The sequence below is a fragment of the Triticum urartu genome, chromosome 1, assembly GCF_003073215.2.
Source record: "Triticum urartu cultivar G1812 chromosome 1, Tu2.1, whole genome shotgun sequence".
NCBI lineage: Eukaryota > Viridiplantae > Streptophyta > Magnoliopsida > Poales > Poaceae > Triticum > Triticum urartu.
Window position 1 is genome coordinate 28,210,379 of NC_053022.1, and position 27,888 is coordinate 28,238,266.

Here is a 27,888-nt window from a genome sequence, read left to right on the forward strand (position 1 = left end):
ACATGCAAGTCGTGATTCCTATTACAATAGCATGAACATCTCATACATCACATATAGATCATTCATCATTCATCACAACTTTGGCCATATCATATCACAAACCACTTGCTGCAAAAACAAGTTAGACGTCCTCTAATTGTTGTTGCAAGTTTTACGTGGCTGAATTAGGGTTCTAGCAAGAACGTCTTCTTACCTACGTTAAAGCCACAACGTGATTTGTCAACTTCTATTTACCCTTCATAAGGACCCTGTTCATCGAATCCGCTCCAACTAAGTGGGAGAGACAGACACCCGCCAGCCACCTTATGCAACTAGTGCATGTTAGTCGGTGGAACCGGTCTCACGTAAGCGTACGTGTAAGGTTGGTCCGGGCCGCTTCATCCCACAATACCGCTGAAGCAAGAAAAGACTAGTAACGGCAAGAAAGTTGACAAATCTACGCCCACAACTAATTGTGTTCTACTCGCGCAAGAAGAACTACGCATAGACCTAGCTCATGATGCCACTGTTGGGGAACGTTGCAGAAAACAAAAATTTTCCTACTCGTTTCACCAAGATCATCTAGGAGTTCATCTAGCAACGAGTCATCGGATGCATCTACATACCTTTGTAGATGGCGCACGGAAGCGTTCAAAAGAACGGTGATGATGTAGTCGTACTCGACGTGATCCAAATCACCGATGACCAGCGCCGAACGGACGGCACCTCCGCGTTCAACACACGTACGGGACGGGAGACGTCTCCTCCTTCTTGATCCAGCAAGGGGGAGGAGAGGTTGATGAAGATACAGCAGCACGACGGCGTGGTGGTGGATGCAGGGCGTCACAGAAGCAGGGCTTCGCCAAGACTACAAGGGAGAGACGTAACGGGGAGAGATGGAGGCGCCAGGGGCTGGTGTGAAATCCCTCCTCTCCCCCCCACTATATATAGGGGTGCCATGGGGGGGGCGCCGGCCCTAGTAGATGAGATCTACTAGGGGGGGCGGCGGCCAAGGGGAGGATTCCCTCCCCCCCAAGGCACCTAGGGGTGCCTTCCACCACATGGACTCTTCCATGGTGGAACCCTAGGCGCATGGGCCTATAGGGGCTGGCGCCCCAGCCCAATATGGGCTGGGTTCCATCCTATTTCAGCCCATGGGGCCCTCCGGGATAGGTGGCCCCACCCGGTGGACCCCCGGGACCCTTCCGGTGGTCCCGGTACAATACCGATAACCCCGAAACTTGTCCCGATGCCCGAAACAGCACTTCCTATATATAATTCTTTACCTTCGGACCATTCCGGAACTCCTCGTGACGTCCGGGATCTCATCCGGGACTCCAAACAACATTCGGGTTTCTGCATATACATATCTTCACAACCCTAGCGTCACCGAACCTTAAGTGTGTAGACCCTACGGGTTCGGGAGACAAGCAGACATGACCGAGATGACTCTCCGGTCAATAACCAACAGCGGGATCTGGATACCCATGTTGGCTCCCACATGCTCCACGATGATTTCATCGGATGAACCACGATGTCGAGGATTCAATCAACCCCGTATGCAATTCCCTTTGTCAATCGATATGTTACTTGCCCGAGATTCGATCGTCGGTATCCCAATACCTCGTTCAATCTCGTTACCGGCAAGTCACTTTACTCGTACCGTAATGCATGATCCCGTGACCAGACACTTGGTCACTTTGAGCTCATTATGATGATGCATTACCGAGTGGGCCCAGTGATACCTCTCCGTCATACGGAGTGACAAATCCCAGTCTTGATCCATGTCAACCCAACAGACACTTTCGGAGATACCCGTAGTCTACCTTTATAGTCACCCAGTTACGTTGTGACGTTTGGCATACCCAAAGCACTCCTACGGTATCCGGGAGTTACACGATCTCATGGTCTAAGGAAAAGATACTTTGACATTGGAAAACTCTAGCAAACGAACTATACGATCTTGTGCTATGTTTAGGATTGGGTCTTGTCCATCACATCATTCTCCTAATGATGTGATCTCGTTATCAATGACATCCAATGTCCATATTCAGGAAACCATGACTATCTGTTGATCAACGAGCTAGTCAACTAGAGGCTTACTAGGGACATGTTGGTGTCTGTTATTCACACATGTATTACGATTTCCGGATAACACAATTATAGCATGAATAAAGACAATTATCATGAACAAGGAAATATAATAATAATGCTTTTATTATTGCCTCTAGGGCATATTTCCAACAATTTTCCAATGTCAAGTATCATTTCCTTAGACCATGAGATCGTGTAACTCCCGGATGCCGTAGGAGTGCTTTGGGTGTGCCAAACGTCACAACGTAAATGGGTGACTATAAAGGTATACTACAGGTATCTCCGAAAGTATCCGTTGGGTTGACACGGATCGAGACTGGGATTTGTCACTCCGTATGACGGAGAGGTATCTCTGGGCCCACTCAGTAATGCATCATCATAATGAGCTCTATGTGACCAAGTGTTTGGTCATGGGATCATGCATTATGGTACGAGTAAAGTGACTTGCCGGTAACGAGATTGAACGAGGTATTGGGATACTGACGATCGAATCTCGGGCAAGTATCGTACCGCTTGACAAAGGGAATTGCATACGGGATTGATTGAATCCTCGACATCCTGGTTCATCCGATGAGATCATCGTGGAACATGTGGGAGCTAACATGGACATCCAGATCCCGCCGTTGGTTATTGACAGGAAAGTCGTCTCAGTCATGTCTGCGTGTCTCTTGAACCCGTAGGGTCTACACACTTAAGGTTCCGTGACGCTAGGGTTGTAGAGATATTAGTATGCGGTAACCTGAAAGTTGTTCGGAGTCCCGGGTGAGATCCCGGGCGTCACGGGGAGTTCCGGAATGGTCTAGAGGTGAAGATTTATATATAGGAAGTCCAGTTTCGGCCATCGAGAAAGTTTCGGGGGTAATCGGTATTGTACCGGGACCACCGGAAGGGTCCCGGGGGTCCACCGGGTGGGGCCTGAAAGTGCGTTATATCGACTAGAGGGGGGTGAATAGGCGATTTTTATGGAAGTCTTCAAAACATGGAAGTTTCGAAGACAAACAATAGAAATAAACCTATTACCATGCAGCGGAAGGTAGACTACACTAGGCAAACCATAGTTATGTATTCAATGAAGTGAAAGCACAATGACTAATAGCAGCTAGGTAGTAAGGATCAGGCAGGAAGATAGTAAGAAGCCAAACAGATCACACAATCACTCAGTGAAGACAAAAGATAGTGCAGACATACAATGACTTCACAAGGAGTAACAGTAAGTAAGGAGGAAGGAAGGATGAGACCAGTGACTCGTTGAAGACAATGATTTGTTGGACCAGTTCCAGTTGCTGTGACAACTGTACGTCTGGTTAGGGCGGCTAGGTATTTAAACCAAAGGACACACAGTCCCGGACACCCAGTCCTGAACACGCAGCTCAGGACACCCAGTCCTCACTGTATTCCCCTTGAGCTAAGGTCACACAGACCTCGCCCAATCACTCTGGTAAGTCTTCAAGGTAGACTTCCGAACCTTCACAGACTTCGTTCATCGGCAATCCACAATGTCTCTTGGATGCTCAGAACGCGACGCCTAACCGGCTGGAGGATGCATAGTCCTCAAGTGTAATAAGTCTTCAGATCACACAGACAAGAAGACTTAAGTGATGCCTAATTCTCTTTGGCTCTGGGTGGTTAGGGCTTTATCCTCGCAAGGAATTCTCTCTCAAAGGCTTCGAGGTGGGTTGCTCTCAAACGACAAAAGCCGTACACTAAATCTGAGCAGCCAACCGTTTATGGTTGTAGGGGGTGGGCTATTTATAGCCACTAGGCAACCCGACCTGATTTGTCTGAAATGACCCTGGGTCACTAAGGAACTGACACGTGTTCCAACGGTCAGATTTCAAACTCACACGGCAACTTTACTTGGGCTACAAGCAAAGCTGACTTGTCCGACTCTGGACAAGATTCGCTCTCATAGTCTTCACTCGAAGACATAGGTTTTGTTTAAGCATCACTTCAGTCATTCTGACTGGTTCTCTTGGACCCCACTTAACAGTACGGTGGTTCCTATGACTCAACACAGAAGAAAAAGAACTACGAAAGATCTAAGTCTTCGAGCTCCATAGGCTTCATGCGGTGTCTTCTCTTGTCATAGTCTTCAATGTGAATATCTTCATATACCACCTTTGACATCAATGTCTTCATACATTTTTAGGGGTCATCTCTGGTAGGAGAACCGAATCAATGAGGGACTTCTACCTATGTTATCCTGCAATTCTCACAAACACATTAGTCCCTCAACTAGGTTTGTCGTCAATACTCCAAAACCAACTAGGGGTGGCACTAGATGCACTTACAATCTCCCCCTTTTTGGTGATTGATGACAAACTAGTTGTAGTTTTCAACGGGGAATACAATATGTGAAATTGTAAAGGATAAGGAATTGTCTTCATAAGTTGCAAGGGCTCCCCCTGAAGATGTGCATATAAGTAATTTGCTTTTGGAATGCAAATGCACATGGCAGGTTGTGCTTGTGGAGATCCACTTCAACTTATGATGACAATCCACTATGCATGTGAAGGTATGTGAAAATAATGACATGCATAATGGAAAATGGACGTCTGCAACATGATCTAAGTGCGGAATTTATCGTCGCACATGCGGAATTTATCATCGCAACACAAGATGGCAAATAAGTAGCAAACGACCATCGAGTTTAAGTGTTACAACTCAAAGAACCAAATGTAGCAAAACGAGAGTTTTAAGCATGAAGCAAAATATAAAGCACCCGCCCATATGGACCCGCTTGAAGACTATCAAACTCATATGCTTCTCCCCTTTTGTCAGTAAGGACCAAAAAGGTTCGAAGACATAGAGCATCTACTCGTTCCCATGAAGAGTAGGTGAAGCAGCAGGGTCGTCAGTGGTGTTTGGCGGTGCAGAAGAACTGGGAGCAGTGTCGACGTGTGCTGAAGGAGGTGGCGATGAAGTAGCATCGTCTTCATCCTCGATCACTCTGGCATTCACAGTTGCAGCAGAGGAAGAGAACTCAGAGTCTTCAAGTGATGGAGTTCGTCGCAGCACTGCCCTTCGAGGAGGTGTGGAGTCAAACTTGAATCGCTTAGAGAAGCCATCCTCTTGAAGATCATCTTCAGAACACATCAGCGGTGGAGAGAGATACACAGTTCTGTTTCTTTGAAGACCAACATACAAGTGATCGTCCCAGAAAATGACATGTGCCTGATGTAGACTTGCGATCCACCTTGTCACCAGCATAATCCGCATCCGAGAATCCAACCAGATCAAACTCTGAGCCCTTTGGATACCATAATCCTAGAGTTGGGGTGTGAGCCAAATATCGAAGAATTCGCTTCACAGCTAAGTGATGCGACTCCTTTGGTGCCGCTTGAAATCGAGCACACATGCAAACACTAAGCATAATATCTGGCCTAGATGCACATAGATAAAGCAAAGAACCAATCATGGAGCGGTATACCTTTTGATCGAACTCTTTACCATTGTCGTTAGGACCCAGATGATGCTTGGCTGTGCATAGGCTTGCACACACCTATCAGCCAGGACCTTCATGCGCTCACGTGAACCCTGAGCTTCTGCACGTTTCTTTAGAAAGGCTTCTTTGAGCTCGTGCAGCATAATCTTGAAGTTCTTCACGTCTTGCACGCTGAGCTTGGCCATATGCTTCTTGAACTGAGATTTCTCATAGTCAATCTTCTGCTTCAGTTCAACAATGCACTGGGCAATGGCTAACTCTGAAGCAATGGCGCCATGGAAGGCGACACTGAGGCCAATGGGTAGTTGGAGATCTTCGAAGCTGATGTTTGGCGTGTCAAACCACTCATCAATGAAGTTGTGGATGATTGTTACATCAAAGAGCGGCAGATCATTGAAGATTTCTGCTTCTTCTTTGCTCTTGATGAGTTGCTCAAGAGTGTCATCTGCAAGATCTTCATCACTTGATAGATCAATGGCATCATTGCGTAGAATGGCAGCAGCAGTTAGTTCTTGGCCGGTGTGTGGCAGAGGCATCTTGACCTTCTGGGGCTTGGAGATGCGTGACAAATCTTCAGACTGCACACTGTCTTCAGGAGGTGCAGTTGCCAGTGGCTTCGCCCGAGAGATTTTTGGTGAAGGGGCAGGCTTTGAAGCTTTAGGCTTCTTCAACTTCTTTGGCTTCGGCGCTGCAAGCGCTTCGTCTGATTCAGCGTCAGCTGCAGGCTCATCCACGGCTGTCCCTTGAACCAAGATATGGGTGATGAGACCTTCAAGGTTGTAGAAAGGACCGACGACATTGGGTTCTGCATCGCGTGTACCGTCAGCCCTTGGAGCAGAAGGACCAGGGTTGAAGTCTAATCCCAAAGACTTCTTGTTCTGCTTCGCTGAGTTCTTGGCAAACTGGAAGTTGCGCTTGAATAGATTGTCGTCACGACACCATAGTAGTGACGATGGGTGTGCATCTGCAGGCTGTGGCCCACGGACCATGCAGGGATAGAAGCCTTGTTCAATGGCTTCATCTCTGGACCTGGGTTGAAGATTCTTGTATAGGATGTCTCCCCACGGTCTCTTGATGGCATTTTTCTCAGCATATTCCTGGGTCACAAACCGGTATTTGAACCATTGTTCTGCCCAATATCTTCGAATCCATTGGATTCGAGTCTTGCGCTAATTGTAATCCTCTTCAGGATCTGTCTTGTAAAGCTCTGAGAGGTCATCAGGCAAATCTCTTGATGTTCCCCCATGACGCTGTCTACCACCCTTCCTTACTGATTTCTCTACAGCCATGAACTTCAAACTGAAAGGCTTCAATACGTTCAAAGGCTTCAAAGGTTTTCGCTTGCTGGACAAACAGGAACTGGCTTCGGGAGAATTTATATGATGCTGTAAGAATTCTGCAAATGAATGCAGACTATGAGAACCAAGGGATTCTCCCACGGACATGTACCTGTGACAGCATTAAGGTGCGAGGGAAGGGGAAGAGGTCATATGCATTCTCAGAAGATTTTGAAGATAAATCAGTTTAGAAGACATTGACCTCATCATGCGAAGACATTCACTCATAGATAAGGAGTTGGTTCCAGATTTGTACGAATCCAGAGATCAGTACAAGTGAGGAATCTAACTACTTTGTGAAGCATAAGTGAATATACTAGGCATGTTATGAGATGCAGTATGAAGGAGATCCAACTTGTGTGAATAGAAACTACTTGTGGTAGAAAGTGACAAAGCCATAGGATCAAAGGGGCCGTAAAAAGGAAGTTTTATTTACCACACTAAGAACTGCTAGACGGAGTGGAAGAGGAGGCCGAGCAGTTCGATCTTCTGTGCCCTAACTTGGCGATGGAGGACACCTACGGCGACGGCGGAGAGGATGATGTCCGTGGTCGGCGCGAAGACGGCGTCGGAGAGGTTGCAGCAGCGAAGCACTTCGTCGCCGGCGTCGTCGTGGGCTAGCGGTGGCGCTAGGGTTCGTGCGAGAGTGGAAGAAGAGATAATGACCGCTATGAAGTGTGTATTTATAGGTACAGAGGCGGCACTGCATTATTACATAGGTGCCCCTGGCGATTCGCATCTGAGGAACACGTGACCATCATGCAGCATATTGGGGTTTGTTCCACGTCCCACGCATGCCTGGATTGTCGGGTGGTCGTTCCTACTTATCCGGGTTTCATGTGGAGGAATGAGCATTGAAAACGGACTTGATGTTTGTCTCTGTATCTTCTGCTGACAAGGACGCAGAGAAGACATTCGACAGTTTCAATAGAATGCATATGATTTGGAGAGATAGAGTTTGAGATAGAAAGCACAGAGAGGTTAGGGTCCGATCACATTCACTTAGTTCAAAAGATTCAACAAGAAGACATAGCTATAAGTGAATGCTGTAGAGGACAGAACACTAGTATATATATATATAATCAGCATAGTGAAGATGATCATGAACATGTTAAGATTGAAGCCAAACCAAATGTGAAGACATAGCAAGGTAACGCCATGAGTGAAACACTTCAAATAGAACATTTGGTGGTGGCGTTACCCACCGTATAGGAAGTATTAGACCCAGACACGGCGCACAATTATCGTGGCGCTCTGAAGTCAAATTCCACATTAATGTATTCACACTTAGAATGTATGTCTTCATTGATTGAAGATATACTTTGCTTCGTGTGTTGCACATCTAAGTCATCATTATGCATAAGGGTTAGGATGTGTGCCTGATCACAGGACATTTGAGGATTCCAGGATATTTAGCTCACACCGTAACTTGCAAAATCTCTTCTCATCCAAGGGCTTGGTGAAGATATCTGCCAATTTCTCTTCAGTGTTGACGTGTATGATATCAATATCTTCCTTCACAACATGATCTCTGAGAAAGTGATGACGAATTTCAATGTGCTTTGTCTTCGAGTGCTGAACTGGGTTGTTGGCAATCTTGATGGCGCAATTTTGCTGTGGCGTGTACGGGGCTGAGAATTCATGTGTGATGCCCAAGGTATCAAGATATGTATCAAGGCAAGTGTTCTTGAATTCAGTGCCATTGTCACTTCTGATGTGCTTTATCTTGGCGCCATAGTTATTCATTGCTTGATTGGCGAAGCGTCTGAAGACATCCTGCACTTCAGTCTTGTAAAGGATTATGTGCACCCAAGTATATCTAGAATAATCATCAACAATGACAAAGTCATAGAGACAAGCAATAGTGGTAAGAGTTGAGTAATGAGTGGGACCGAATAGATCCATGTGAAGCAGTTCGAAGGGTCGAGTAGTAGTCATGATTGTCTTTGAGGGATGTTTGGCCCTCGTCATCTTTCCTGCTTCACAAGCACCGCATAAGTGATCTTTCTTGAACTTGATGCCCTCGATGCCTATGACATGCTTCTTCTTTGCAAGGGTGTGGAGGCTCCTCATGCCAGCATGCCCAAGCCTCCGATGCCAGAGCCAGCATTCTGAAGCTTTTGCTAGAAGACATACGGCAAGCTGTGGTCCTACTGAGAAATCTACCACATACAAATCATCTTTCAGATACCCTTCAAACACTAGAGACTTGTCAGATTCCATTAGAACAAGGCAACGATATTTACCAAATATTGCGATCATGTTCAAATCGCAAAGCATTGAGACAGACATTAAGTTGAAGCCAAGGGATTCAACAAGCATGACTTTATCCATGTGTTGATCCTTTGAGATTGCAACTCTACCTAGACCCAATACCTTACTTTTACCAGTGTCAGCAAATGTGATGTGGCTCTTGTCGGATGGACGTAAGGTTGAGTCCATAAGAAGGCTTCTTTTGCCAGTCATGTGATTTGTACACCCACTATCAATAATCCATTCTGTAGACGCTGGTGTCGTACCCTACAGTGCAGTTAGGGGGATAGGCTTCACGAAGGGAATTGTGAAGCAAAAACATTTGACGAACCAGTGGGTTATGAAAGCTTAGATCCAGATTAGGACTGATAGGGAGTGTAGCAAGTGATTCAGGGACGAAGTACATAGGAAGACCATTCGGGCATTTGATCTTGCGCCCTACAAGATGTTTAAGGTCCCCAGCAATAGCGTCAGAAGATTTTGGTTTTCTGCTGGAGACCTTTCCCTGCAAAAGAGAGTTAAGCCTTCTTAACCACCCACATCTTCAAGGGTGGCTTAGAAGCGATAAGTCTAAGTGCAGCGTCTGAAAACTTTGGCTTTGGAGCCCTAGCGAAAAGTCTTGCAGGTGGACAATAATACTCATAAGAATAAGCAGAATAGTTTTTGGTCTTATGAACATGGCGGTTCGATGAACCGCGCTCATATTCATAGGCCTGAGTATGGTTTCCCTGCAAAACATTTGTGTTAGTGCGACTCAGGTGAGTCCTCTGTGTGTATGAAGCCTTTGGGCCGTATGAAGCCTGTGGTTTAGGGTTTGTCTTCTTCATCTGTGGTGTCATGATGACATTCACAGGAAGATTTTCCAAACACCTTTTGGGCACCCAGATCTTCTTCATAGGCGGTCCATTCACGATGAACCCATTTCCATGGTTCACCCCGATGCTGATCCACGAGAACGTCAACTGACTGTCCATGAGCCTGCTTTCACAGAGGCTCATGAAGCTGAAGACTTTCCAGCAGCTGATCCCGTCGCTGCTGAAGACATTGGTCACCATGACCATGTTGAAGATGATGCAGCCCTTCCTCAGCTAGAGCACCAACAGGTATCATCGCCTGTGCTAACGCACAGCGAACTCATCAGCATTGGTCGTCCACTGACGCCAAATGCACAGGATGCTTCATGGGCGGATCGCCCACAAGAGGAAGAAGACTTTGAGGCCCAGCCAACACCACCTCCACAGGCGTCGCCCACGTTGCGCAGGCTTCGCAAAGGTCCAAGGCCTCAAGTCTTTGCATCTGAAGATAAAACTGCTGAAGACAATCCGATTGCATCAACCACTGAAGAAGAAGTCCCACAAGTTGCCACTCCCCTGCCCCACCAAGAAGCGGTTCTCGAGGAGAACGTGATCGTGACCGACCCTCCAGCTCGTCAAGTGGAGGTTGAAAATCTTGAGGCTGCCACCACCAACACCACTGAAGCCACTGACGCTGTCATGGCTGAAGCTAATGTGGAGCCCTCACCACCAAAAGCACCAGAAGTCAGCTAAGCCACTGATCCCACTGCTTCTGTTCCTGCGTCTGCTGCCGGTCCCCAATTCGACTATCATGTTGAGCACAGGCCTCAGGTACAGAAGCCAATCCCAAGATTGCCTAGGTTCCCAGGTCCTGCATCAGCACCTGGCTCCTTCAATATCAATGGCTTCAGAGCAGACAACACATTCTTCAATAGCTCCAGGAACCCCTACTCAAGGGAAAGAATATCATCTGATCGGTTCTGGAGCTATCCGCAGCGAAGCTATTACTCCTGCATTCTTTACAACCAAGGTCGCATCTTCCCACACAAGCGCCTTGACATTGAAGCAATAGCTGGTCTGCCCTGTCTGGAAGAAGCTCTGGATTGCTTCAAAGAGGTTGGACTGCTGCCGTTCGTCACTGACCAAGAGCATTGGAATGAAGAGTTGCTGCTCCAATTCTATGCCACACTTCACATCCGCGGGTATAACAGAGATCCGAAGACTTGGGTCCTGAAGTGGATGACAGGAAACGTTCATCACGAAGCCAAAGCCTTTGACATCATTGAGCTCACTGGTTTGCCCACTCCTGGCGATCTCTATGAGCATGGCTGTCAGCTTCATAGTGAAGCTGTTGAGAGCATCTTTCAGAAGACTGAACCTAATATGAGTCAGATGCTAAGTATGATGAAGCCATTGCCCCAAGATGCTGCTTATCCCACGGAGTTCTTCGTTGAAGACCTTGAGTATCTCCCAAGGACCATATATCACATCATACGGCGAACTCTCTGGCCAATCAAAGGATATTCTCCCCATGCCAAGCTGGAAGGTGCAATGAAGACTTTGGTCTTCTATATTCTTCATGGAAAATGCTTCAATACACAGGATTTCTTCATTCGTCAACTTGCTGCATCAGACTCTGATCTGTTTGGCTTGAAGTTCTACGCCCCTTGGGTGATGCGGCTGATCAAACTTCACTCCGCCATCTCATATCAGCCATCTGCCCACAATCACTGAATCTTTTTGCCCGATGTGGATATGTCTATTAAAGCCATCTATCCTGAGCCTGCCAAGGAACCTCTAAGTCTTCAGAATGCAGAGCATCAAAGTTTTTCTTAGAACGTTGAAGGCGTTGAAGCGCAAGGCCCTTGGGCGTCCTGGCATCGACCCCAGGATGGCTGCCAAGAAGAAGAAGAAGCCCGCTATGACTGAACCCGATGCACCAAGGCAGGAAGCAGATCCCCTTGTCTTCCCAACTAGCATGACTAGCCCGAAGCCAAAGGCTAGGTCAACCGCTTCAGAACTGAAGAAGACCAGGACTACTGAGGCTGAAGCAAGGAAGAGAAAACATCCTGAAGCCTCTGCTACTGCCCCCGCCAAGAAGAAAAGAAAGACCAAGAAGGAACGGGCTGCTCCCATAGAGCCCTTGATTGTTGAACCCATTTCCATGGTTCACCCCGATGCTGATCCACGAGAACGTCAACTGATCTTGCTTCCTTTGAAGATAATCATAGGAAAGCTTTTCATGAGTTGTTGAGAGCGTTTCATGACGACTTTCAAGTTCCTCATACTTAACGTGAAGATTTTTTATGTCTTCAATTAAGGACTCAGATCGAGTCATTTCAGCGCCCAACAGATCATCGCTTTTGTCTAACAGTTTTTGAATATGTTCCATGGCTTTCTGTTGTTCAGTTGCAATTTTAGCAAGTGTTTTGTAGTTGGGTCTTGAATTACAATCAGAGTCATCGTCACTAGATGTTTGATAGTGAGTAGTGCGTGTGTTTACCTTGGCACCGCGTGCCATGAAGCAGTAGGTAGGAGCAGAGTGGTCCTTGTCATTTGCATCGGTGTCGGTGGTGAAGTCATTGTCTTCAGTGTTGAAGATGGACTTGGCAACGTATGCTATAGCCAGACTTGCAACGCCAGAATCGGACTCCTCCTCAGACTCCACCTCCGCCTCCTCAGAAGCGGACTCCTCCTCTGAATCCATTTCCTTGCCAACAAACGCACGTGCCTTGCCAGATGAGCTCTTCTTGTGTGATAAGACTTTGAGGAAGACTTGGAAGAGGACTTTGAGTATTTCTTCTTCTTCTTGTCGTCAGAGTCATATTCCTTGCTCTTCTTCTTCTTTCTGTTCTCATTGTCCCACTGCAGACACTCAGAGATGAAGTGGCCAGTTTTCTTGCACTTGTGACATGTTTTCTTCTTGTAGTCATGAGCAGAAGCTTCATCATTCCTTGAGCTTGATCGTGAAGACTTTCTGAAGCCTTTCTTCTTGGTGAATTTTTGGAACTTCTTCACAAGCATAGCAAGTTCCTTTCCGATGTCTTCAGGATCATCAGAACTGCTGTCAGATTCTTCTTCAGATGAGGAGATAGCTTTTGCCTTCAAGGCACGAGTTCGCCCATAGTTTGGACCGTAGATATCTCTTTTCTCAGAAAGCTGAAACTCATGTGTGTTGAGCCTCTCAAGTATGTCGGACGGATCGAGTGTCTTGAAATCAGGTCGTTCTTGAATCATCAGGGCTAGGGTGTCAAACGAGCTGTCAAGTGATCTCAGTAGTGTCTTGACGACTTCATGCTTGGTGATCTCAGTGGCGCCGAGGGCTTGAAGCTCATTTGTGATGTCAGTGAGTTGGTCAAACATGAGCTGGACATTCTCATTGTCATTTCGCTTGAAGCGGTTGAAGAGGTTGCGAAGGACACTGATTCTCTGATCTCTCTGGGTTGAGACGCCTTCGTTGACCTTGGAGAGCCAGTCCCAGACCAGCTTAGATGTTTCCAAAGCACTCACACAGCCATACTGTCCTTTGGTCAGATGACCACAGATGATGTTCTTGGCAGTGGAGTCCAGTTGAACGAACTTCTTGACATCAGCAGCAGTGACACCTTCTCCAGCCTTGGGAATGCCGTTCTTGACAACATACCATAGGTCGACGTCAATGGCTTCAAGATGCATGCGCATCTTATTCTTCCAGTAGGGATATTCAGTTCCATCAAAGACGGGGCACGCAGCGGAGACTTTAATTATCCCTGCAGTCGACATAGCTAAACTCCAAGTGGTTAAACCGAATCACACAGAACAAGGGAGCACCTTGCTCTGATACCAATTGAAAGTGCGTTATATCGACTAGAGGGGGGGTGAATAGGCGATTTTTATGAAAGTCTTCAAAACATGGAAGTTTCAAAGACAAAGAATAGAAATAAACCTATTACCATGCAGCGGAAGGTAGACTACACTAGGCAAACCATAGTTATGTATTCAATGAAGTGAAAGCACAATGACTATAGCAGCTAGGTAGTAAGGATCAGGCAGGAAGATAGTAAGAAGCCAAACAGATCACACAGTCACTCAGTGAAGACAAAAGATAGTGCAGACATACAATGACTTCACAAGGAGTAACAGTAAGTAAGGAGGAAGGAAGGATGAAACCAGTGACTCGTTGAAGATAATGATTTGTTGGACCAGTTCCAGTTGCTGTGACAACTGTACGTCTGGTTAGGGCGGCTAGGTATTTAAACCAAAGGACACCCAGTCCTGAACACGCAGCTCAGGACACCCAGTCCTCACCGTATTCCCCTTGAGCTAAGGTCACACAGACCTCGCCCAATCACTCTGGTAAGTCTTCAAGGTAGACTTCCGAACCTTCACAGACTTCGTTCACCGGCAATCCACAATGTCTCTTGGATGCTCAGAACGCGACGCCTAACCGGCTGGAGGATGCATAGTCCTCAAGTGTAATAAGTCTTCAGATCACACAGACAAGAAGACTTAAGTGATGCCTAATTCTCTTTGGCTCTGGGTGGTTAGGGCTTTATCCTCGCAAGGAATTCTCTCTCAAAGGCTTCGAGGTGGGTTGCTCTCAAACGACAAAAGCCGTACACTAAATCTGAGCAGCCAACCGTTTATGGTTGTAGGGGGTGGGCTATTTATAGCCACTAGGCAACCCGACCTGATTTGTCCAAAATGACCCTGGGTCACTAAGGAACTGACACGTGTTCCAATGGTCAGATTTCAAACTCACACGGCAACTTTACTTGGGCTACAAGCAAAGCTGACTTGTCCGACTCTGGACAAGATTCGCTCTCATAGTCTTCACTCGAAGACATAGGTTTTGTTTAAGCATCACTTCAGTCATTCTGACTGGTTCTCTTGGACTCCACTTAACAGTACGGTGGTTCCTATGACTCAACATAGAAGAAAAAGAACTACGAAAGATCTAAGTCTTCGAGCTCCATAGGCTTCATGCGGTGTCTTCTCTTGTCATAGTCTTCAATGTGAATATCTTCATATACCACCTTTGACATCAATGTCTTCTTGCATTTTTCGGGGTCATCTCTGGTAGGAGAACCGAATCAATGAGGGACTTCTACCTGTGTTATCCTGCAATTCTCACAAACACATTAGTCCCTCAACTAGGTTTGTCGTCAATACTCCAAAACCAACTAGGGGTGGCACTAGATGCACTTACAGGGCCACCTATCCCGGAGGACCCCATGGGCTGAAGTGGGAGGGGAACCAACCCCTGGTGGGCTGGTGCGCCCCCCATGGGCCTCCCCCTGCGCCTAGGGTTGGAAACCCTAGGGGTGGGGGCGGCCCACTTTGCTTGGGGTGCAAGTCCCCCTTGGCCGCCGCCCCCCTTGGAGATCACATCTCCTAGGGCCGGCGCCCCCCTAGGGGCCCTATATATAGTGGGGGGAGGAAGGGCGGCCGTACCCAAGTCCCTGGCGCCTCCCTCTCCCCTCGTAACACCTCTCTTTCTCTCTCGTTGGAGCTTGGCGAAGCCCTGCCGAGATCACTGCTGCTTCCACCACCACGCTGTCATGCTGCTGGATCTCCATCAACCTCTCCTTCCCTTGCTGGATCAAGAAGGAGGAGACGTCTTCCCAACTGTACGTGTATTGAACACGGAGGTGTCATCCGTTCGGCGCTCGGTCATCGGTGATTTGGATCACGACGAGTACGACTCCATCAACCCCATTCTCTTGAACGCTTCCGCTCGCGATCTACATGGGTATGTAGATGCACTCCCCTGTCCCTCGTTGCTAGACGACTCCATAGATTGATCTTGGTGATGCGTAGAAAATTTTAAAATTCTGCTACGTTCCCCAACACGGCCTGCCCTGGACGGGCCCTCTCTCTCTCCACTAGGGCCCAACAAGGCCCATTAACCCCCGGGGAGTTCCGGTAACCCCCCCAGCACTCCGGTAAAATCCCGATTTCACCCGAAACTATTCCGATGTCCAAATATAGGCTTCCAATATATCAATCTTTATGTCTCCACCATTTCGAGACTCCTCGTCATGTCCGTGATCATATCCAGGATTCTGAACTACCTTCGGTACATCAAAACACATAAACTCATATTACCGATCGTCACTGAACTTTAAGCGTGCGGACTCTATGGGTTCGAGAACTATGTAGACATGACCGAGACTCGTCTCCGGTCAATAACCAATAGCGGAACCTGGATGCTCATATTGGTTCCTACATATTCTACGAAGACCTTTATCGGTCAAACCGCATAACAACATACGTTGTTCCCTTTGTCATCGGTATGTTACTTGCCCGAGATTCGATCGTCGGTATCCTCATACCTAGTTCAATCTCGTTACCGGCAAGTCTCTTTACTCGTTCTGTAATGCATCATCCCGCAACTAACTCATTAGTCACAATACTTGCAAGGCTTATAGTGATGTGCATTACTGAGAGGGCCCAGAGATACCTCTCCGACAATCGGAGTGACAAATCCTAATCTCGATCTATGCCAACTCAACAAGCACCATCGGAGACACCTGTAGAGCACCTTTATAATCACCCGGTTACGTTGTGACGTTTGGTAGCACATAAAGTGTTCCTCCGGTAATCGGGAGTTGCATAATCTCATAGTCATAGGAACATGTATAAGTCATGAAGAAAGCAATAGAAAAAAACTAAACGATCATCATGCTAAGCTAACGGATGAGTCAAGTCAATCACATCATTCTCTAATGATGTGATCCCGTTAATCAAATGAAAACTCATGTCTATGGTTAGGAAACATAACCATCATTGATTCAACGAGCTAGTCAAGTAGAGGCAAACTAGTGACACTCTGTTTGTCTATGTATTCACAATGTACTAAGTTTCCGGTTAATACAATTCTAGCATGAATAATAAACATTTATCATGATATAAGGAAATATAAATAACAACTTTATTATTGCCTCTAGGGCATATTTCCTTCATTTGTTATGTCGGAGCCACTAGGGGTTTGACCCTTGACGAGGAGCATCAGCCTCCGGGGTGGTCCAGAAGACTTGACATACAAATTGCAAATACCAGAGCTGTAGAGAAACGTAGCATGCAATTCAAAAAAAATTCCTACGCTCACGCAAGATATATCTAGGAGATGCATAGCTGTTACATGTTGATATAGCGGTTTTGTAAGGAAACCGCTACTGCTACCTTGACTAGTTGTAGCTCTTTTTCAGAAAAGCGCTACTCCTATTACCAGTACCTATAGCAGTTTTCCGTTTGTTTTCTTCCATTTTCTTTTTCCTTTATTTTCTCTCACTTTTTTTTGAGAGCAGTGAACGAAGGGAAGGTGATATATATTGCATCATTTGACGGTTAAGTATGTATACAAAATAGGAACATATATATTACATCATTGGACCCATGCATAATGGCTAAGTGTGTATACAAAATAGGAACATATATATTACATCATTTGACCGAAAACATTAGGACTTTTCTCAGCATTGGCGTTTTCGTTTTTGAGTGAACTTCTTTCTCTTGTTCGTTGAAGAATAATTGAGCTCCTCATTGTGACTTTTCCGTTTTCATGGAGTACGACTTTTCTTAGGTAATGTAGTATTGATTCTTCTTTTGACGTATACTTCATCGTCATCGTCATCTTCCCTCATTGGGTTGCCATACTGATCGTAGTCTTCCTCGTTGGCGACGCTATCCATTCCAATGATGTTCCTTTTGCCTCTCCTCACGACAACACGGCTGGGATTGCGCAGGTTGGTTATGAAGAAGTATTGTGTCACGTGCTTAGCGTGTAGCCCATGGCTCGTTTTTTGCGATAGCGTTCACGGTAGCGCTCTTGGCGTCGGGTATAGTCATGGTAGTGAAATGCCGGTTTTCTCTTTCGACATTCTTAGCCCATCTGACACGGAACATCGTCGTGTTGTGTAGTCCAGAGTAGTCAAACTCCCAGATCTCCTCAACCCTTCCGTAAAATCTCTCAGTTGCGATGTTGTCGCTGTCGGTCATGCATTCCATCGTCACCCCTGAGTTCTGATCATCACTGTCCATATCTTTGGCCTCTGTGTAGAACATGTATCTGTTGATATCGTATGCCTGATAGGTGACGAGGTTGGGCGAGGGTCCATGTGCTAAGGCGTATATGAGCAATCCGTCCTTAGAGCCCTCCTCCGGGGGATTAGCAATAATATGCTCTTTGAACCAATGCAGGAAAGTGGAGTTGTGCTCTCTAGTAACTTCGGCGTCCGTCCTGCATACCCTCCGGTCACGATACTTCTTTGCGATAATTTCTTTGTGTAGTGCCACGAAAAGATCTACCTCGTCTAGGTGTTGTAGCACTACCAAGTTTGCTCTGTCAAAGTCGTTGCGTCGATCTGAGTATGCCACGTGCAGTTACTGTTGGAGTGAGCTTCTCCTTCGAGCCTCCTATCATACTTGTTAACGGGCAAACCAACACCAACACCAGGCGGCTGGTCTGTGCCATATAGAAAATTATCGCAGAAAGAGATGCACTCTTGTGTCAGATAGCCCTGGACGATGCTTCCATCCGGACGGGACATGTTACGAACGAATCCTTTGATGATCCCATTTATCCTCTCAAATGACATCATGTTGTGCAGGAATGACAGTCCCAGATCTATTATGTCGTTCACAATATGGACACACAGATGCATCATGACGTCAAAGAATGCGGGCGGGAAGTACATCTCAAGCTCATTCAATATCACAACGATCTCTTCCTGTAGCCTTCGGAGCTGCTTCACACTCATCGACTTTGCAAAAAAATGTATGCAAATTTACGCAATTTCAATGTTCATGAAATTCGGGAAAAATGTTCATGATTCAAAAAAAAAGCTCACAAATTTGTAAAAAATGTTCGTGAATTTTAAAAACATCCATGATTTCAATATAATGTTCATAAATTTTAAATGTTCATGAAATCAAAAACTATTCACGGTTTCAAAAATTGTTCAAGAATTTTTTAAAAGTTTGTGACTTTATAAAATGTTCGTGAATTCAAAAAAGTTAATGAGTTAGAGAAATGTTCAGGAATTAGTAAAAAAATGTTCGAAATTTGAAAAAATATGAACATTTTTTGAATTCAAAAAACTATTCACCCTGATTTGAATAATGTTCAAATTTTAAAAAAATGTTCACCGATTTGAATATTTTTTCCTATATTACAGAAAATATTCGTTTAATTTGGAAAAAAGGTCCGAAAACCGGACATAAGCTAGTTGGATTGGCCCCCATGTATGCAACAGAGGGGGTACACGCTGAGTCACTCGCGTGCGACCTACTTGCCGAATAGGAATACCACAATGAGGACCCCTTGATTAGGGGTGCCCCTATGTCTCACTTGTAGCGAGACCTAGGGAACCATCACGTGAAGGGAGCCCAAGATGAGCCCACGGGTGGCCACAGCCTCATTTTTTTATGTTTTCTTTTTTTATTTTATTTTTTACTTGTGTTTATATTTTTATAAAATATAAATATTACACAAAAGTGCTCTACATAAAACATTTGAAAATTGTTAAATGTCTATAAAGAATTTTTTTTATCACATATATGAAAAATGTATAAAAAAATACAATGTGTATGAAATTTTATGATCATGTATTACAAAATGTTTAATCAAGCATTTAAGAAAAAATATTAGAAAACATTGTGAATCAAACATTTGAAAAATGTTAAATGTATATATAAAAAATGTTGACCATGTATTTAAAAATGATGGAATAATTTGATCATGTATTCAAAAAATGTTAATCAAACATTTGAAAAAATGTTTAACATGTATTAGAAAAAGTGTTTAACAAGTATTTAGAAAAATGTTAATCAAACATTTGAAAAATGTTAAATGTCTATAGAAAAATGTTGACCCTGTATTAGAAAAATGATGAAAATATCTGAAGATTGTCATCTGCTGATGGAGAAAAGAGCCCACATATGTTTTTGTGTGATAAAGGATGAAGTAAATGCATAATACTTCAATAAAGAAAATGAGAAAAAGATGAAGACCAAACAAAGAGACTGAAAAACAAACCCAGGACTGAAGGGAAAAAAGAATGCGAAAATGCACCGATGACCTGATGACTGGTAACATAAGTAAACTGTCTAGGCTGATAGACTGCATCCTACCATAACTACAGCTGAATAATGCACATCCAACCCTATTAACCTGTAACTTCTTTCAATTCAATAGACAACATACTATAAGGATAGTGATAAAAAGGAGAGCAAGTTGGGTTAAAAAATAGAGCCATGGGCATAGAAAAACATGATAGATAGATACTGGAAGCAGTATGAATAATGAAACTGCAGAATAAGAGTACTATAGGTTGAATATTGACACAGTGTAATGTAACTTGTAATAAAGCAGTATGAATAATAACACGAAGAATAATGAGGACTGAAGAAGACGGAGGGTTAACCAACAGCATATACTAAAAAAAATCGAGATTACTTCATCTGCTCATGTCATTTATGATATGAGTGATGGGCTGAACAATGACTAAAGTAACCAACTGATGGACAGAACAAAATATTTGAGCATTGACGAGAGCATAACATTTCCTGTAAATCAGAAGTTCAAAAAGATTATGTGAAAAACATCTGTTGTTTTTGGAATGTAAAGGATCTGATGAAGTTCCTCAGATTCGCAGCAGCTATGCTATGTTCAGGTATAACTACTGATGAAAGGACACCAGCATTTTGGCAACTGAGTTGAAAGGTCAGAGAGGAAAAGGATCAGATGAAACATATATCATATAATCATTTTGTTCTTGAGTCTACCTACAAGAGTTTATATATAAAAAAGGATGCATTATTTTGGTCAGATAAGTAGCCAAACAAGCATTAGCTGAGAAAAATGTATTGATGCTACCACACATAATCATACAACATGAACAAAAATGGCCCTCAGGAAAGGGACTAGTGCCGCAAAGGAGAACATGCCGGTGAGCAAACTAGGCAAAATCAGAAACCCCAATCCACATGCCGGTGTTATTATTCATTTTTAGGTTGAGGGCGACTCGGGGGCGACCTAGGGTTCCCTCGCGCCGCCACCTCCCCTTTCCCCTCCTCCTCGCCGCCGCCGGAGGCGGTCGCCGGGGCCCCCGCGCGGCTGCCTATGAGGGCGGCGGCGAGGCCTCTGGCCGCTCCCTTTCGATGGTGAGGGCCCGGATCTGAGGCGGCGGCCTCACTGGTGCGGACGGCGCTCCTCCGGCGGCGGGGAGTGCTCGTCGGTGAGGTTGGCCGGGTCCCCTCGGTTGCGCGGGCAGCGAGGTCCCGGTGGGCGCTGGTCGTGGCGCGGGGAGGCCCCGGGCTCCCCTCGTCATATCTGAGGCGTTCTGGGCCGCTCGTGACGTATGACCTCCGGCCGGCCTGGATCTCCGGCGTGTTCGCGCCTGCTGATGCTGTGGCTGGTTCGGAGGTGGCGGCAGGTGCTTGGCCGGGGGAAACCCTTGGCCGCCGGTGGCGGTCACGGCGTCGATGGAGTCCCGGACGCCATTCCCTCCTTGGTGGCGGCGCTGAGGCTCAACTTCCCCTGCCTCCCCCCTTCCCCTGCGCCCGGGTGAAAACCCCAGCCCCGGTGGCTAAGCGGCGGCGGCGCCACAGCGTCGTCACCTTCTTGAAGACGCCGACTTGGGCATGGGGATGCTGGGCGTGCATGGCGAGCTTGTCTAGTTCCTGGTGGCGGCCCGTCTGATCTACTGCGTCGCAGCTCCGGGCAGGTGTTTCTGTTTCATGGCTGCGATGCTCCTCTTTCGGTCGGACCTCGCCCTTCCTTACCTTGTACCTGCCGTGGTGGGGCGGTACTTCATCTCACATTGATGGCGGCGGAGATCGGCGGCATGGCACTGTGGAGGCTCGGCGTCCGATGCGCGGAGATGGACTCGCGCAGGAGGAGGTAGCTGTCTGGCGTCATGGTGACGTCGATGACAGAGTGGCCAGACAAGGTAGAAGCCTCAATATAATCTGAAGACGGACCTGTGGAAGATGGCTGCGACGACACACGAGTGCGTCTGACCGGATTGTGCCCCAGACCCGGTATGTGGCTCGGCTGGGGCTTCCGGCTTTTGATGTTAGGTTTATGTGAGTGGTTTGGGTAGTGGCTCAGCTAGCATCCCTTCATCATATGGATAGGAGTAGGGGCATATGTTGGCAAGACGATGGATTCAGATTTATTGTTTGTAATACTTTGTAAGATCCTCGAGAATAATCAATAAGGTGGTCGTATGCATATCCCAGATGCAAAGGTCGGGGTCATCCTCCATTTTTTTTAAAAATTGAACAGACAAACTGAGAAAACAGGGAAACATCGACATCGCCCACACAGAACGAAAACATCAGCAAGCATCCTTACTGACATGAGCCTAGAGCGGCGCTGGCAGCTCCCGGCCGTCTCGCCCGGCTCCCTTTCCCCGTGCCGCACCCTTCTCTCCGCCGCGCTCAGAATACAAAGGGAGTCGGCCGTTGAGACCGGAGACAAACCTCCAGGAACGGGAAGAAGTACCTCCGGTGAGGCCCGACTTGACGGTGCCCGGCCTGTAGGCCGGCGCTCACTCCAGGGACGGGAAGAAGTAGCGGAGCACCGCCCGGCACCTCGCTCCCGCACCACCAAACACGCTCTATCCCTTCGTCAGATGTGTCATCAGTGATCAGTCCAGGTTTACGGGCCCTTTAAATGGCGTACACATCAAAATCAAACACAAATCCATTGTCGTCCAGCCCGGTTAGGATACCTGGCTTTCACCCAGGCGACCCGGGTTCAAATCCCGGCAATGGAGCCTTTTTTATTTCTTTTTCGTTTCAATTTTTTTTTACTACGCCCAAATTGCTGCCCTTGTAGTACTAAATATTGATGCTAAGTTTAAGCTTGACCTTCTTCCCTGCTTTTTATTTTGGCTATACACAAACTGCAGCAACTGTGCCGTATGATGCCAATCCAACGACAGATCCTAGAAAACAACTTAATTCTCAGCTGGATCTCACCTTCCCTCAATTCATAATTACCGACGATACTATCTTCCTGCTTTTTATTTTGGCTATACACAAACTGTAGCAACTGTGCCGTATGATGGCAATCCAACGACAGATCCTAGAAAACAACTTAATTCTCAGCTGGATCTCACCTTCCCTCAATTCATAATTACCGACGATACTATCTTCATAATTGAGGGAAGGTGAGATAAGCCACCTCACGAAGATTCTCTTGACCGTCCGATCTTTTCTTTGATGGCTGATAGTCCTTTGATGCTCAAGTCGTAGGTAGATATAAAGGGGGAGGGGGAGTGAGAAACCCTAGTCCTTGCCTCCCTCCATTTCACCCCCTGCCGCCGCCACATACGCTCCTCCTCTCCTCTCTCATCACTCTCACGCCCCTCCTCGCCGGGATATCTTGATGCATGCGCCCGTGTCCCCGCCTCTTTCCATCCTTGGCTCATTGCCTCGTAAGAGCGCTCACATGTGTGGCGACACGCAGATGTTTCGTGATGCTAACAAGCGAGAAGGCGGAGGACTCCTGGGTTCAACCTCGGGGAACTTTGCGGTGACCTCATGTAAGGCCCAGGCCTCCTCCTAAAAAAAGGTAGTGGCACTGACAATCTCTGTTGGGTGTAGTACAGATGCACGGTAAGGAGGACCGGAGAACCTCCCCTACAAATAAGAAATGATGGCAAGGATCCAGGGCCCCTCCGCGGGCATTACTGCGACGATAATGGATGGCCTCGGGGGAGCGGACATGTGGCAACCAGGTTGCTCTTTGCTCATTCCTGGGAAAGTGAGCGTGGTGGCACGAGTAGACTTATTGGCTAAGGCGGCGTGGCTGAACAATGGAAGAAGGAATACAAGCCCAAGATTGTCAAGGTATACAAGTGAGGCATACTAGATCCTTGCCATCGGTTCGTCTTTGCAGGGGAGGTGCTCTAGTTCTCCTTACTTTGATCTGTACTACAAACCCAAGATTCTTATATCTATGCATTCACGGCGTTCCTCCCTTTTTGTAATATTTTTTTAAATCAGGATTTTGTCAAATTCTCTCGTGAGCAATAGTCGCACAATGGGTGTCATTACATGCCTATTAGCAACAAGTGTCAAGAAAACATTAGTCTTAGTCATGCTTATGTCGTAGGATTGCAATCCAACGGCAGATCCTAGAAAACAACTTAACCCCAAGCTTGAGATTTTTCATAATATGGAATTACCGATAGTAATAGCTTCCCAATTGACGGAAGGTGAGGTAAGCCACCTCACATAGATTCTCTTGACTAGTCGATCATTTCATTGGTGGTCGACAGCCGTTTGATGCTCAAGTAGGTAGATATAAAGGAGGACGTTAGAGACCCTACTACTTATCTTTCTCCATTTCACCCCATACGCCACTGCCAATTGAGCTCCTCCTCTCTCATCACTCTCATGCCCCCCTCCCCGTCGGGATCTCTTGATGCCTCCACCCATGTCCGTGCCTCTTTCCATCCTTGGGTCCTTGCCTTGTTAGAGTGCTCACATGTATGACGCTACGCCTATGCGGTTTCACGGCGCTGGCAAGCAAGGAGGCGGAGGACTCGTGGGTTCAACCCCGGGGAAATTTGTAGTGGCCTCATGTGAGGCCCAGGCCTCCTCCCAGGAAAGGTAGTGGCACTGCGATCTCTACTAGTTGTAGTACAGATCAAAGTAAGGAGAACTAGAGCACCTCCCCTGCAAAGACGAACCGATGGCAAGGATCTAGTGCCCATCACCGGGCATTACTGCGACAACAGTGGATGCCCCCGTGCGAGCGGAGATGCGGCAACTAGGTTTCTCTTTGCCCATCGCTAGGCAAAGCGAGCGCGGTGGCATGAGTACCTGACATATTGGCTAAGGTGCCATGGGGAACGGGGGAAGAAGGATTCCCTCTAAAGTAGGTTGACTACAATGGGCGCTTTGGGCGGTCGTTTGTCCCTTCCGAGGCACTACCAACAGCATGGCCTTGCATCCTCATTAGTTTAATTTGCCCCTTACCTTGCCCCTCTGGATCATAGAAGCAAGACACTTATAAGGTGGTGGCCAAGCTTAGTTGATTCATGCCATGGTGGCAGCCAATGGGGGTTTAGAGATTTTCTTGCTCTCCTCTCACGCAATTCATGCGTCGGCAGGGAAGCAATGTCGGAGGTGGCTTGTAGCAATGGAGCGACCTCAGAGTAGAGGCAAGAAGGTCTTGCATGGCAGTCGATGCCCCGTCTGCTTTCAACATCTCCAGGTAACATTGAAAGCCCGAGGCGAACTTATCCTATATTATTTCATAATTCATAGGTCAAGAATCAACTACCCTTTTTCCACAAAAAAGATTCAACTAGTCTTCATTGATTCAATTTGTATGCATATATTTTGTCCATCGAACCTTGGTGAGATCGCATCAACCATTCTCCTCGTCTCCAATACCATGGTAGTTAACTAATTATGTTCCCTTACCTTTCTCCTTCCTATTTTATGGAATGTCTTCTAGATTCATCATAGGTTGTATCTTTTTCATAATTGGCATGCATAAAAAATCCCCATTCAAGAAAATATCCAACAAATTAGTAATGGGGCCCAGGGAATTTGACCACATGTTATGTAGGGGGGTATCTAATAAGAGAACAATTCTTAATCTGGTTCTAGCACTAATTCACTTTCAATTTTTCACCGCTCTAAGTGTACAATGAATATAATTAATACTTCATATAATAACATTGGTACCTTATGACTTAACATCCTGACGCTTAGAGTTGTAGGGTTTTGTATAACTATGTGTGGCCTCTGTTGTCTTTATTAATTTAAAGTTGGGTGCTCCTTGCGCCTTTCATCTAAAAAAAGTTGTAGGGTTTCCTTTAGAGTCCGTGTCTGGCAATACATAATTGTGTAAATGAGAACATTTAATAATTTCACATATCATCCTTGTCCTTAGATGTACTTGTGTTATTCAAAAGGAGCACATTCATCGGCAACAAACACTAGTGATATTTCATCTTCCGTGTATGATGTGACATACTAGATTGAATGCAAGTGACTTATGAACACTAAGATATTTTTATTGTGTAAATCATGTCAAATTTTGTGTGAGCTTTAGTACCTGTTTCCAAAAAATAAATGAAGGTAGTGGAATTGTGTTAATTCAAACCCATGACATTCTTGTAGTGGGTCGTAAACAAAAATATATGCACTTGCACATCATGAAATGATACTAGTTTCTTGAAATATAATTAAGTCAAACATGATAGAAATGATGAACATAACATATGATACAAAAAAGCATTAAAAATTTAAATGCATACTAGATTTAAGTGAAATTACAAACACTCTCTAATACCTCTAGTGATAGAGTAGATCTTCCAAACACTCCCTAATATCACTAATTCTTGACTATATTTTCTATTAAGGATGTCATACTCTTGGCTTCCCATCAACTTACAATTCTCATTGGAGAGGTCATAAATTTAAGGCATGCACAAGTGAGATTCTTACACTAATGGTCGATGACCAGTTAATGCATATATAGTTGCCACTATCTCTACATCAAGCCATTTGGAAAGGATAGACTCACATTGAGCTTAAACCTTTATATTATGTAACAATTAACAACCTTGAGTAAGTACCTATCAATCTCTTTTTTGTCATCGCCGTCAAAATCATTGAAGGAAAGTAACAAGCAATTTGTGTGGACAAAATGTAAGAGAGACATAAGAGCATTAGGTAGCATACAACAGTTATGCATGGTCCATCTTTCACCATTCTTGGCCCATAGAGTTGAGCCCTAAATCCAAGGGATCATGCTATGAGCATTACCTTATGTGCAAGAAATTCTCCTTGGATGTACAAGGTGACGTTTTCCCCTCCATCTGATGTTAGTAGGCTTGTAAAACCATTTAACTACTCTGGCAGCGGTTGCTTCACTTCAGGTGAAAGTAACCCAATATGCAAAATCATGGATCTTTCACAATAGTAATGAAACATTTGATTGTGATGGGATCAAACTTCACATATTCTACTTCAAGTGAACTTTTTCCATAAATTTGTAGTAGCTTGCCATCTTAAAATTTCTTCTATACTAGATAATTACACTCCGGTTCCCTTATATTCAAAGTGTTATCCAAAGGAAATCTGTCTATAATAAAATATTGCCCTCACTTCTGCATTTTTGTTCATAAGATCGGGAAAAATGCAGGTGTTATTTTATCTCTTGCGATTGATTCCATTAGTGTGTTGCCTAATTAAAAAATCATACCCACTAACCTGGAAGCAGTGTGACCTAGTGAAGTTGCCAGCACCAATTTTCTTGTTAGCACTATAGCCAGGAGTGTTGGCAACTTTATTAGGTCACAGACCTTCCATGTTGGTGGGTATAATTGGTCAATTAAGTACTACCCTAAAGGAACCAATCGTAAGCGCCAAAAGCACATCTCCATTCTTGCCGACCTTATGTGCCAAAATGCAAAAGTGAGGACAATGTTTTACTATAGTTTGATTTTCTTAGGATAATACTTAGAATGCAAGGGGAACGGAGTGTTAAAGCTACCTAGTATGTAGGGAGAATGTAGGATGACAACCTACTCTAAGTTCATGGAAAAAGGTTTACTTAAAGTACACTATGTTAAGTTCGACCACATCACAGCCAAATGTTTTATCACTACTTTGAAATATCCGTTGGTATTTCACACTAAGTTACTTCCACTGGAAGTCAAGCTACCACTGCCATGGCCATCAAATTGTTTTACAAAGCTACTATCATCTAAAGAAAGGTTGAATTTCAACATCCGCATCCAAGGTGAAGCGTTTATTTTGGATAGTGGAGTGCTCACGCCAAGAGAAAGAGTGCCAGTCTAGCACTACATTTTTTAGATCTCTCTTCTTCGAGTTTGAGTATTCCTTTATAGTCTACCTCATTTTCCTTCCAAACTTCCACATCATCATGGCCAGGTGCCATCTTCCTAATTCATAGCCATTAATTTATATTGTTTCTGTGACCTCTATCTTTTCCTCATAGATTTATCCT

General features: G+C 45.5%; 1 non-coding gene across 1 annotated transcript; it reads left to right on the forward strand.

Moving 5' to 3' along the window:
* Nucleotides 1-22,592: 22,592 nt before the first annotated feature.
* TRNAE-UUC lies at nucleotides 22,593-22,666 on the forward strand. The gene has a single exon. It is a non-coding gene; the product is annotated as a tRNA-Glu (tRNA).
* Nucleotides 22,667-27,888: the final 5,222 nt, after the last annotated feature.